The 14452-nt window shown below is 46.2% G+C and overlaps 1 protein-coding gene across 1 annotated transcript in view; it reads right to left on the bottom strand.

The window, feature by feature from the left end:
- Positions 1-14452, bottom strand: part of LOC137562045 (extracellular calcium-sensing receptor-like) — a 70151-nt gene that overhangs the window by 3963 nt on the left and 51736 nt on the right. The gene's annotated exons all lie outside the window — the stretch shown is intronic.

Raw genomic sequence — 14452 nt, 5'->3', positions numbered from 1 at the left:
ACAGATAGTAGATTTACAGTCAAGATGGCTTTGAATCAACTGTCTTGGCCGAGTTTAGTCCAGCAATGTGTAAAAGGCTTTAGCACAGCACCAAGGTAATATATTAATGTAATTAAGGTAGCTATAAGGGCTCGTTTCCACCATAGCGAATCCGCATGCGGCGACGAGATGCGGATTCGCTTGTTACACTGAAGTGGCCGGGGCTGTTTCCACATGTGCGGCATGCGGGAGCGATTTGGCGGCGGGCCAAATCTGCACGACGGGACCCACAGAATTCGCCTGCGTCGGGAATCCGTGCGAATCGCCGCTAATGTATTTAATAGTAAAAACGCATGCGTTTGTTACATGCGTTTTTACCCGCGATTTCGCGTGAGATTTCGCACCCTTTTCAATGTTATTTTGCCCTGGCAGTGTCATGGTTAATTTCGCATGGCACCCTGCCATGCGAAATCGCACGCGAAATCGCGGGTAAAAACACATGCGTTTTTACAAGCGTCGGAATGCCGGCGAAATCGCGTCGCAACAGTGGAAACGGGCCCTAAGGGAAAAAGTCCTAAACAGAATCTTTGTTGTTGAGACACCATGTTATCTCTTTATTGGCTAATTAGAGTAAAGCATATATTTTAGTTTATTCTGCACTAGCTGGACACCCAACATTGCCCGGGTATGTATTTGGCTGGTGTTGGTCCCGCCCACTTTTCCTAACCCCAACACACAATTTGCAATAAAATAAATCTGATTGGATGTGGCTCCACCACCTTTATGAATTTGAACCCCACTCACCCAATAGCCAAGTGTACCAGGTACAGGTGATTAACAGTGCAAGAGGCTTGTGCCATTTACAGTGCAAGAATGGCAGCAATTAAATATTCCCCTTAGAAATCAATATGTGGATTTTAATTGGCTTTTGTAGGCTCCACCCACCTTTCTGAATTTTAATCCCAGTCACCCAGTGACCAACTGTGCAAAGTTTGAGAACCCTACCACTAACAGTGTAAGAATAGCTGCAGTTTACATTTTCCCAATGAAATTTGTATTTTTCTCCACCCACTGATTTCCTGACATTGTTCAGGTATGTATTTGGCTGGTGTTGGCTCTGCCTACTTTTTCTAACCCTAACACACAATTATTCAATGACCAAGTTTGTGCGCTTTGAGGTCTTTGGCATCAATAATTTGCATTGAGATTAAACAAATCTGATTGGCTGTTTTTGGCTCCACCCCTTTTGTCTAAATTTGAACGCCAGTCACCCAATGACCAACTGTACCAGGTTTAAGGCTTGTGCCATTAGCAGTGCAAGAATGTCAGCAATTACATTTTCCCCTTGAAAATCAATAGGTGAATTTTGATTAGCTTTTGTAGGCTCCACCCACTTTTCTGAGTATTGACCAATTGTGCAAAGTTTTAGAACCCTACCATTAACAGTGTAAGAATGGCTGCAGTTTACATTTTCTCAGTGAAATGTGTATTTGTCTCTGCCTACTGATGACCCAGTATTGCCCGATTATGTATTTGGCTGGTGTTGGCTGTGCCCACTTTTCCTAACCCTAACACACAATTACTCAATTACTCAATGACCAAGTTTGTGAGGTTTGCATTTTTGGCATCAATAACCTGCATTAAAATGAAACAAATAAGATTGGCTGTTTGTGGCTCCACCCCCTTTTATCACTTAAAACCCAAGTCACCCAATGATCAACTGTACCAGGTTTGAGGCTTGTGCCATTAACAGTCCAAGAATAGCAGCAATGAAATATTCCCCTGAAAAATCAATAGGTAATTTTTGATTGATTATTTAGGCTCCACCCACTTTTCTGAATATTAATCCCAGTCACTCAGTAATTAACTGTGCAAAGTTTGAGAACCCTTTTAACAGTGTAAGAATGGCTGCAGTTTACATTTTCCAAGTAAAATTTGTATTTGTCTCCGCCCACTTATGACTCGGTGTTGCACGCTTATGTATTTGGCTGGTGTTGGCTGTGCCCACTTTTCTAACCCTCACACACAATTGATCAATTACTCAATTATCAAGTTTGTGAGCTTTGCAGTGTTTGGCATCAATAATTTGCATTGGAATGAAACAAATCTAATTGGCTGTTTGTGGCTCCACCCCCTTTCTGAAATTTAACCCCACCCAATGATCAACTGTACCAGGTTTGAGGCTCGTGCCATTAACAGTGCAAGAATGGCAGCAATGTAAATATTCCCCTTGAAAATCAATAGGTGAATTATGATTGGCTTTTGTAGGTTCCGCCCACCTTTCTGAATATTAACCACTTTACCCCCTGCGGTACGTATTTCTCCATCTCTTTTTCCCCCCCTAAAAAACCAAGAGATGGAGAAATCCGTACCCTCCGCGCTACCGCCGCTGTCCGCACTCCCGCCGCTCGGGCGCGCGCTCCCGCCGCTCTTGCACACCGCTGCCTGCTCGCCCGGAGATCAATGAACAGGAAAATCCATTCCCGTTTGTTGATCTAAGCCCCCGCAATGATCTGCTGCTTCTTTGAGAAACAGCGAGAATATTGTGATTTGCCCAGCCTCGTAGTGCTTCCTGTAAGCGTCCTTCCGGACGCTTACAGGTCGCATGTAAACAAACTCACAAATAGTAAACTACACCCTAAAGCATTTTGCATATACAAATACATTAGTTTTATACAATAAATTAACGCATTACCTCCCACACTCCCCGTTTTTTTTTTTTTTTTGTAGTTTAAAAAAAAAATACAATAAATAAAAAACATAAATAGTTACCTTAGGGAATTAACTTTTTAAATATTTATGTCAAGAGGGTATAACACAGGTTTTTTTTTATAAACTACGGGCTTGTAATTAGGGATGGATGCAAAACTGAAAAAAATGCACCTTTATTTTCAAATAAAATATTGGCGCCAAACATTGTTATAGGGACATAATTTAAATGGTTTTATAACCGGGACAAATGGGCAAATACATTTCATGGGTTTTAATTACAGTAGCATGCATTATTTAAAAACTATAATGGCCGAAAAATGAAAAATTATAATTTTTCCCACATTTTTTCCTCTTTTCCCATTAAAACACATCCTACTAATATAATAAATGGGAAAGTTCGGATGTTTGGATGTTTGGATGTTTGTTACTCGATCACGCAAAAATGGCTGAACGGATTTGAATGAAATTTGGCACACACATAGTACATTACCTGGAATAAAGTACAGGATACTTTTATTCCCATAACCAAAAAGGGGGCGGAGACAAATACAAATTTCACTGAAAAATGTAAACTGCAGCCATTCTTACACTGTTAATGGTAGGGTTCTCAAACTTTGCACAGTTGGTCGCTGGGTGACTGGGATTAATATTTAGAAAGGTGGGTGGAGTCTATAAAAGCCAATCAAAATTAAACCTATTGATTTTCAAGGGGAATATTTACATTGCTGTCATCCTTGCACTGTTAATGGCACAAGCCTCAAACCTGGTACAGTTGGTCATAGGATGACTGGGGTTCAAATTCAGACAAAGGGGTGGAGCCACAAACAGCCAATCAGATTTGTTTAATCTCAATGCAAATTATTGATGCCAAAGACCGCAAAGTGCAAAAACTTGGTCATTGAGTAATTGTGTGTTAGGGTTAGAAAAAGTAGGCAGAGCCAACACCAGCCAAATACATACCCGAACAATGTCAGGAAATCAGTGGGTGGAGAAAAATACAAATTTAATTGCTCAAATGTAAACTGCAGCCATTCTTACACTGTTAATGGTAGGGTTCTCAAACTTTGCACAGTTGGTCACTGGGTGACTGGGATTAATATTCAGAAAAGTGGGTGGAGTCTATAAAAGCCATTCAAAATCCACCTATTGATTTTTAAGTGGAATATTTAATTGCTGCCATTCTTGCACTGTTAATCACCTGTACCTGGTACAGTTGGCCATTGGGTGATTGGGGTTCAAATTCAGAAAAGGGGTGGAGCCACATCCAATCAGATTAATTTTATTTTATTGCAAATTATTGATGCCAAAGACCGCAAAGCTCACATACTTGGTCATTAAGTAATTGTGTGTTAGGGTTAGGAAAAGTGGGCAGAGCTGACACTAGCCAAATACATACCCGGGCAATGCCGGGCGTCCAGCTAGTTTAGAATAAAATAATTCTTGGCATAATGTCCCACCTAAAGAAAGCCTAATTGGTGGCAAAAAAACAAAACAAAATATAGTTTATTTCATTGTGATAAGTAATAATAAAGTTATAGACGAATGAATGGAAGGAGCGCTGAAAGGTAAAAATTGCTCTTGTGTTCAAGGGGTAAAACCCCTCAGTGGTGAAGTGGTTAAACCCAGTCACCCAATGGCAACTGTGCAAAGTTTGAGAGCCCTACCATTAACAGTGTAAGAATGGCTGCAGTTTACATTTTCCCAGTGAAATTTGTATTTGTCTCCGCCCACTTTTTGGTTATGGGGATAAAAAGTATCCTATACTTTATTCCAGGTAATGTACTATGTGTGTGCCAAATTTCATTCAAATCCGTTCAGCCGTTTTTGCGTGATCGAGTAACAAACATCCAAACATCCATACATCCAAACGTTCCCATTTACGGTAATATACAGTATTAGAAGGATTCATAGATTCTAGATATCTTGAATCATTTAGAACAATGGCATGAAATCATTGTTCTCAACATACATCAATGAGGAGTACCTTGACCTGCAACTTCTGGCTTGGCATCATGCTATGGGGTGTTACTTTATTTAACTCTCACTAGTCATTTCTGAAATTGATTATGTCATTTTTTTGTCTGTTTTCATTGGTTCGCTGATTTTAACTCATTCTCTAACTGATTGGTTGAACATTATCTCTGGTGTGAATTAAAGCAGTGCCTTTCCTATTAAACTTTGGATATATTTGGCAAATCTTACTGGTGTGATGACCCATTCTATTCCCACATGTACAAGGGTTCTTATAAGGACGAGGGTGAATGCCCCTTTATCCTATCAGTAACTTTTAACTTTGTGAAGTGCTTTACACAAACTGTATAGGTTTCTGGTAATTGACAAGACAAGACAAGACAAATAACATTTATATCATGCTATTACTTTGACTGCTATTTTATGTATAACATAAATTGGATGTTATGGAACAAGTTTTTTTCTTTGATTTCTATTGTTTTTTTTTTTCTTCTTCTTTTTTTGCTTTTATTTCTTTTTTTTTTCATCAGGTTTATTCATGTTTTTGTCCTATCTCCTTTAACTTAACCCTCCCTTGACCCATCGCTACCCTCCAACTACCGCCCGATCTCCCTCCTCCCCTTTGCCTCAAAGCTCCTTGAGCGTCTGGTTCACAAACGCCTGACCCAGTAACTCAATGCCAACTCACTACTAGACTGTAACGCTCGGTGAAGCACAGAGAGGTCTGATTACCGGTGATCTGCAGTATCACAGGAAATACAGACGTATACCAGATTATATGTGATCTGCAGTATCACCGATAATCCAATATACTAGCTAACCTCTGGTCACCAGGGTAGAGTGTTGTGATTGGTGCAACAGTAATACAGAGGACAAGCCTCAGTGCAGCAAGGAGAACTGCACAGATTCCTCCCGCAGGTCTGAGCTCTCCAAGACGGGAGGAGTCAGACTGACAGTGGGAAGGAAAGTCCGAAAGTGGCACTCAGGCGGGAGTGTCACTAACAGGACGGGGAACCGCCTCCAATCGTGAGGACGGTTCTCGAGGTCGGACAAGCCAGGTCGTATACACACGGACAGATAAAGTACAAAATCAGTAGGCAAAGGCGGAGTCAAGGTACAGGCAGGGTTCAGTAACGAGGTATCAGAGATATCGGGGTACAAAATCAGTAGGCAAAGGCGGAGTCAAGGTACAGGCAGGGTTCAGTAACGAGGTATCAGAGATATCGGGGTACAAAATCAGGAGGCAGAAGCAGAGTCGAGGAGCGAGCCGGGGTCGGCAACAGAGTATCAGATATAACGAGGTACAAGGTCAGAGTTCAGGAGGATAGTCAAGGCAGGCAAGAGTCATAACAAATAATCACAATCAAACTAGTACTTTAAGCTATCAACAGAATCTAACTTAGTGTAGGATTACAGCTCCAGCTGGTCCCGGCACACTAACGGATCTGACTAACGGATCTGGGTGCTCCCACGTATGTGAACGCAACGCCAGACAAAGAGCAAGTGAAGACCCGGCAGTATATATACACACCTGCCTCTCCAGCACCTCCCAAGTGCTGGACCAATGGGAAGCAGAGTTCGGGTCAGCTGACCAGCCTGGTCAGCTGACTCCCTTAGTACTGTCATAAATTTCCCCTGAGTGCGCGCGCGCGCGTCACTCTGAACACTGAGGGACTATGAGTCCCAGCAGCCCCGCTCTGCGGTGTCTCCGCAGCGGGGACCTGTGTACCAGCCGCCGCGTCCAACGCGGCGGCTTCAGTGCCTCTCGCCCGCCTCTCCACGGGGACAGCCGCCTCGCGCTGGGAGGAGGCGGCTGCCTCCCCGTGTGTGCGGCTACTGAATGCGGGAAGAGCCGCCGACCGCTGGCTCTTGGCGGCGGCTCTTCCCCGCCTTCTTACAGTACCCCCCCTCCGAGGAGTGGACTCCGGACAACTCCCTCCAGGCTTCTCTGGATGCACAGTATGAAACTCCCTCACTAACTCGTCCGCATGCATGCGGTTCCCAGGTACCCATTGCCTCTCCTCAATGCCGTATCCCTTCCAATGTACGAGATACTGCACTGAATTCTGTACAGTACGTGAATCTATGATTTTCTCTACCTCATACTCGGGTTGGGCATCGACCAAAACAGGAGGAGGAGGAGTGGGACCCATCTGGACTGCGGGTTTGAGAAGTGACACGTGGAAAGATCTCACTCCCCGCATGCTGGTGGGAAGATCAACGGTATATGTGACATCGTTGATCTTCCTAGTCACTGGGAATGGACCCACGAACCTGGGACCAAGTTTGTCAGAAGGCTGCTTTAGTGACAGGTGATGGGTAGACACTCAAACCAAATCTCCTGGTTGGAATCTCCATTCCAAGGAGCGTCTCTTGTCAGCCTGACCCTTCTGACTCTGAAATGCTTTTATGAGATTATTCTTGATGGTCCACCACATGTCTTTAAATGACCTTTGCCAAGCCTCCAAGGCTGGGAACGGAGTGGACGCAACTGGCAGTGGAGAGAATTTCGGCAGTTTCCCTGTCACAATCTGAAATGGACAGAACCCTGAGGAAGAGCTCTTTAGGTTGTTGTGGGCAAATTCTGCATAAGGTAAATATTTGACCCAATCATTCTGCGCCTCGGCAACGTAACATCTCAAAAACTGCTCCAATGATTGGTTGACCCTCTCCGTCTGGCCATTTGTCTGTGGGTGGTAACCCGAAGAAAATGACAATTTCATGCCCATCTGGTGACAAAATGCCCTCCAAAATTTCGAAACAAACTGGACTCCCCGATCGGATACAATGTCTTCTGGAATGCCATGTAGTCTAAAGACATGGTTGACAAACAAATCGGCCAGTTCTTGGGCCGAGGGGAGTCCTTTCAGGGGCACGAAGTGGGCCATTTTACTAAAACGGTCGACCACCACCCAGATGACTGACATGCCCTCAGATCTCGGAAGCTCTCCCACGAAATCCATGGACAGGTGGGTCCATGGCTCACTCGGGGTGGGCAAAGGCTGCAATGTACCTACAGATGCCAGGCGGGAGGGCTTGCTTTTTGCGCACACTGTACATTCCCTAACAAACTCCTTGCAATCAGCGGCTAACGAAGGCCACCATGCACATCTGGCCACGAGATCATGCGTTCTAGACGCTCCAGGATGTCCCGCATTTTTGTGAGAGTGGACCATCTCCAAGATCTGGAGACGGAACGGTAACGGGACGAATAACACCCCATCAGGTTTTCCTTCCGGGATATCCTGCTGGAAGGGACTCAACGTCTCTTTCCAGTCCACCCAAGTCTCGGTAGCGTCCAACACCACTCTTCGTGGGACAATGGTCTCGGGGACAGCGGGCTGTGCTGTCTCCGGTTCGAAACACCTAGAGAGTGCGTCTGCCTTGGTATTCTTACTACCTGGCGTATATGTGATCAAAAATTAAAACCTCGAGAAAAATAGCGACCATCGAGCCTGCCTTGGGCTTAACCTTTTAGCCCCCTCGATGTATTCCAGGTTCTTGTGGTCGGTATAAACCGTGATGGTGTGCTCAGCTCCCTCTAGCCAATGACGCCACTCCTCGAAGGCCAATTTGATGGCTAGGAGCTCCCTATTGCCTATATCGTAGTTTCTTTCTGCTGGAGAGAATCTCCGGGAAAAATAGGCACATGGGTGTAATCTACCCTGGAGACCGGAACGCTGGGACAGCACAGCTCCCACCCCGACCTCCGAGGCGTCTACCTCAACAATAAACGGAAAGGAAGTGTCCACATGTCTGAGTATAGGTGCTGAGCAGAACAACCCTTTTAACTTGGAAAATGCCTGTAAGGCCTCAGGAGGCCAATGAGTGGTGTTTGCCCCTTTTTTAGTAAGGCTAGTGAGAGGGGCGACCACCGTGGAGTACCCCTTTATAAACCTTCTATAATAGTTCGCAAACCCCAAGAACCGTTGTAGCGATTTTAACCCCACCGGCTGCGGCCACTCCAGGACCGCGGAGACTTTGGCAGGGTCCATAGACAGACCTGAGGTGGAGATTATATACCCCAGAAAGGCAACCGACGTGACCTCAAAAATACATTTCTCGAGTTTGGCGTATAACAAATTCTGCCTCAGTTTGTCTAATACAATCCTGACATGGGTTCTGTGTTCCGAGAGGTTGTTAGAGAAAATGAGAATGTCGTCCAAATAGACCAGAACGAACTTCCCTAACACCTCTCGAAAAACCTCATTGATTAGTTCCTGGAAGACGGCCGGGGCATTACATAACCCGAAGGGCATCACCCTGTACTCGTAATGCCCATCAGGGGTATTGAAGGCCGTCTTCCATTCGTCGCCCCTTCTTATACGCACCAAATTGTATGCCCCCCGTAAATCCAGTTTTGAAAATATCCTAGCCTCTGTGACCTGTGTGAACAAATCGTCTATGAGTGGCAGCGGGTAGCGATTCTTCACTGTGATTTTATTGAGGCCACGGTAATCGATGCAAGGCCGTAACCCCCCATCTTTTTTCTTAACAAAAAAGAAGCCTGCCCCAGCGGGTGACCGGGACGGCTGAATGAAGCCTTTGGCCAAGTTCTCACGGATATACTCTTGCATGGCTAGTTTTTCGGGGCCAGATAAATTATATAAATGGCCTCGAGGAGGCATACAACCTGAACGGAGGTCAATGGGACAATCAAACGGGCGATGTGGGGGCAATCTATCTGCAGCCTTGGGGCAAAAGACATCGGCATAATCTGAGTACTGTTCCGGTACGCCTTCCACCTGCACCTTGGTCTGACCTAATGTCAGCCTCCCCAAACACTGCTGAAAACAATGAGGTGACCATGCTGTCAACTGCCCTGTGGCCCAGTCAATTTGCGGAGAATGAACCTGCAACCAAGGCATGCCTAGGATAATAGTGGAGGTTGACATATGCAAAACAAAAAATTGCAACTGTTCCCCGTGCAATACCCCAATGGTGAGCTTCACAAGCGGAGTCTGTGACAGGGGACGATTCCGTTGCAAAGGGGAATCATGTACTGCCGTGACCTGAATGGGGGGTGTCACGGGAGTGAGTGGTAGACCCAACTCCTGAGCAAACTCAAAATTCATAAAATTAGCCGCTGAGCCGGAGTCAAGAAAAGCTTCAGCGGCTAGGGACTTATCCTCCCATGTAACAGTACAAGGGAGAATTAATTTTCTTTCTTTAAGGGGTGAGGAATGTGTGCCTAGGGTGTCACCCCCCACTACTCCTAGGCAGACCCGTTTCCCGACCTGTTAGGGCAGTTTCGTACCCTATGCCCTGCCTCTGCACAGTATAGGCACAGTTGTTCCGTCATTCTCCGCCTCCGCTCCACCTGGGTCAGTTTTGATCGACCAATTTGCATTGGCTCTAGTGGAGGCAAGGCCGGAGAAGGCGAGACGGACGGAGATGCTGTTACTGAAGATGCAGCAGCCGGTACTGCGTACGACGTCACCCTGACCCGGTGACTACTCCTAGCCTGTCTCTGATGGCGTAGCCTGCGATCTACGCGAATGGCCGATGATATCGCCTCGTCAATTGTCTTGGGCTCGGGCACGGTTAACATTAGGTCGGAGACCTCCTCCGACAACCCAGACAAGAAGTAGTCCATGAGGGCAAAATTACCAAATCTAGAGGTGACGGACCATCTACGGAACTCCGCCGCATAATCCTCGACCGAACCTCTGCCTTGCCGCAAAAGTTTGAGCTTCCGCTCTGAGGTCGCAGGCGCAGCAAGGTCAGGGTCGTCGTAGATTATGGCCATGGCTTTAAAGAACTCCTCCACCGAGGTCAGGGCAATATCGGTGGAAGGCAAATTGTAGGCCCAAGACTGGGAGTCTCCAGTCAATAAAGTTTTAATAAAAATGACCCGTTGGGCCTCAGTCCCCGAGGATCGGGGTCTTAACTCGAAATATGACAACACTCTATTCCTGAAATTCCGGAAGTCAGACTTGTGGCCGGAAAACTTATCTGGTACAGGCATACGTATGTCATCACTAGGAGGGGATCGCACTGAATCGACTGATGTCTGGAGGGTTTTCACAGAGCCTGATAAGGCATCAATTAAGGCTTTGTGCTGGCCTAGTGCTTGATGAATGCTATCCACCGAAGTGGCAAGCACAGTCAGAGGATCAGCGCGTTCCATCTGTTTTATGGTCTGGCGTTCTGTAACGCTCGGTGAAGCACAGAGAGGTCTGATTACCGGTGATCTGCAGTATCACAGGAAATACAGACGTATACCAGATTATATGTGATCTGCAGTATCACCGATAATCCAATATACTAGCTAACCTCTGGTCACCAGGGTAGAGTGTTGTGATTGGTGCAACAGTAATACAGAGGACAAGCCTCAGTGCAGCAAGGAGAACTGCACAGATTCCTCCCGCAGGTCTGAGCTCTCCAAGACGGGAGGAGTCAGACTGACAGTGGGAAGGAAAGTCCGAAAGTGGCACTCAGGCGGGAGTGTCACTAACAGGACGGGGAACCGCCTCCAATCGTGAGGACGGTTCTCGAGGTCGGACAAGCCAGGTCGTATACACACGGACAGATAAAGTACAAAATCAGTAGGCAAAGGCGGAGTCAAGGTACAGGCAGGGTTCAGTAACGAGGTATCAGAGATATCGGGGTACAAAATCAGTAGGCAAAGGCGGAGTCAAGGTACAGGCAGGGTTCAGTAACGAGGTATCAGAGATATCGGGGTACAAAATCAGGAGGCAGAAGCAGAGTCGAGGAGCGAGCCGGGGTCGGCAACAGAGTATCAGATATAACGAGGTACAAGGTCAGAGTTCAGGAGGATAGTCAAGGCAGGCAAGAGTCATAACAAATAATCACAATCAAACTAGTACTTTAAGCTATCAACAGAATCTAACTTAGTGTAGGATTACAGCTCCAGCTGGTCCCGGCACACTAACGGATCTGACTAACGGATCTGGGTGCTCCCACGTATGTGAACGCAACGCCAGACAAAGAGCAAGTGAAGACCCGGCAGTATATATACACACCTGCCTCTCCAGCACCTCCCAAGTGCTGGACCAATGGGAAGCAGAGTTCGGGTCAGCTGACCAGCCTGGTCAGCTGACTCCCTTAGTACTGTCATAAATTTCCCCTGAGTGCGCGCGCGCGCGTCACTCTGAACACTGAGGGACTATGAGTCCCAGCAGCCCCGCTCTGCGGTGTCTCCGCAGCGGGGACCTGTGTACCAGCCGCCGCGTCCAACGCGGCGGCTTCAGTGCCTCTCGCCCGCCTCTCCACGGGGACAGCCGCCTCGTGCTGGGAGGAGGCGGCTGCCTCCCCGTGTGTGCGGCTACTGAATGCGGGAAGAGCCGCCGACCGCTGGCTCTTGGCGGCGGCTCTTCCCCGCCTTCTTACATAGACCCACTACAATCTGGATTTCGGCCTGCCCACTCAACCAAAATGGCTCTCACCAAAGTGGTCAATGACCTTGCCTTAGCTAAAGCTGAAGGTAAATACTCAATTCTCCTCCTCCTTGACCTTTCAGCAGCTTTTGATACAGTAGATCATCCCCTACTCCTCCAGTCCCTCTAGTCTATGGGCATTCACGATATTGCCCTGACCTGGCTTACATCCTACCTCTCCAACCGCTCCTTTACGACCTCTTTTAATAAGTCCTCGTCCACCCCCAACCACCTCTCAGTGGGAGTGCCCCAAGGCTCGGTCATTGGCCCCCTACTGTTCTCCCTATACACATCCTCCATTGGCAAGGTTATCTCCTCTGTGGGTTTTAACTATCATATGTATGCAGATGACACCCAAATCTACCTCCACACCCCTGACATATCCACCACTACCATGGACAAGGTCTCCTCCTGCCTATCTGCCATCTCCTCCTGGATGTCCGCTAGGTTCCTGAAACTAAATCTAGACAAAACGGAATCTATGATCTTCCCACCCCGGTCATCCCTGGACCTCCCAGATGTGCAGGTCACTGTTAACCAAACTACCATTCGCCCTACCTCTGAAGCCCGCTTTCTGGGTGTCACCCTGGACTCCACACTCTCCTTCACTCCCCATATCCAAAACCTCACAAAGTCCTGCAACTTCCACCTTCGTAACATCTGTAAGATTCGCCCTTTCCTGACCTCTGCCACCGCCAAACTCCTCATTCATGCCCTCATAATTTCCCGCCTCGACTACTGCAATGCCATTCTGTCTGGTCTCCCTATGACCCGAATAGCCCCACTGCAGTCCATCATGAATGCGGCAGCCAGAATGATCCACTCCTCACATCGCTCCACCAGGGCGGCTCCCCTCCGTGAATCCCTCCACTGGCTTCCTATCCAGTCCAGAATCAGATTCAAGATATTGTGTATGACCTACAAATCCATCCACAAAACCTGTCCAACCTACATTTCTGATCTTACTCAGAGATACACACCAAGCCGCTCACTCCGCTCCTCCAATGAACTTCGCCTGAACATCCCCCGAATCACCCAGTCCCATGCACGCCTCCAGGATTTCTTAAGAGCCGCTCCAACACTATGGAACGCCCTACCTCCACCCATTAGGGCAGCCCCCTCCTTCAACACCTTCAAGAAGGCCCTCAAAACTCACCTTTTAACTCTGGCCTACCACCCCTCACAATTGCTCTAAACCCACAGCTGAACTATGGTCCCCTACCTCTCGTGTCCCAACCTCTCCCTCCAGATTGTAAGCCTTTGGGCAGGGTCCTCCTCCTTTTGTGTCCTACCTGATCATGCACCTCCATTACTGTGCACTCATGCTATGCATTTGAGTGAACCTAACTTGCCTAATCTCCATGCTCCCCTCCAGTGACTGACTAAGCATTGCCTGGTACTCATACTGTGCTGTGTGATCTGGTTTTCTTGTATTCCTGTATTGTCATATTGCTGTATGTCACCCCCGAATATTGTCTGTAACCTAAACTAATGTTCAGCGCTTCGTAATATGTTGGCGCTTTATAAAAACAATAAATAATAATAATAATAATAACTTACCAATAATTTTATCCTGTAATAGAGGATTGTTGTTTACTATTTTGACATATCCCTGCAATTTTTGTGATACTTTGTAATACTTTGGTTGTCTCAATGTATACTTTTGACAATAAACAAATTTATGGACAAACTGTTTAACCTGGTAATGATTGCTAGATGGCAATGCTATTACATTTTTTGACAATTAAAAATATAAATGTAGTGATACTGTATAAACAGCATATTATTTTTACTATTATTTAAGTTTTTAATTGATTGCTGCAATCATCTTATAAGTAATTATGTTGCATCTATCCTTCACAGACATTTTACCTAATATTTTGGTTTCCTCTTAAAGAAGACATTACTCTTCCATAATGGCACAGATTGAGATTTTTTTGACTATGCAAAGTGCCTGATGGAAGCTCCAGAGGTGCATTTTACTATTAAAAATATTATTTCTATGAAAATAATATTGTGATTTTATATTAAATTAAAGTCATCTTCACCTGGGGTGCTCAGATACCCCTTTTCAAAATCCAAATTGATCCAGATCCAGATACCCAGATATCCGGATCCGAAACGGATATCTGAATCCGATCTTTTTGTTATCCGAATAAACTCGGATATCTGAACCCAATATCCGTCCGGATTTGGATATCTGGATAGAAAACCGGAGGTGACCTGAAAATGGCTTAAAATGCTTCCAAAAGTCTCTTCAAATGGTCAAAATCCCTTTCGGAGATCTCTCTCTCTCTCTCTCTCTCTCTCGGCTTGACTGCCATCGAAATGGATTTTTGCCATTGAAGGTGATTTTAGCTTCTGCTTGGATATCTGAACTAACTATCCTC

The sequence above is a fragment of the Hyperolius riggenbachi genome, chromosome 3, assembly GCF_040937935.1.
Source record: "Hyperolius riggenbachi isolate aHypRig1 chromosome 3, aHypRig1.pri, whole genome shotgun sequence".
In the NCBI taxonomy this organism is placed as follows: domain Eukaryota; kingdom Metazoa; phylum Chordata; class Amphibia; order Anura; family Hyperoliidae; genus Hyperolius; species Hyperolius riggenbachi.
Note: the sequence above shows the minus strand (reverse complement) of the source record. Positions and strands in the feature narration are given on the sequence as shown.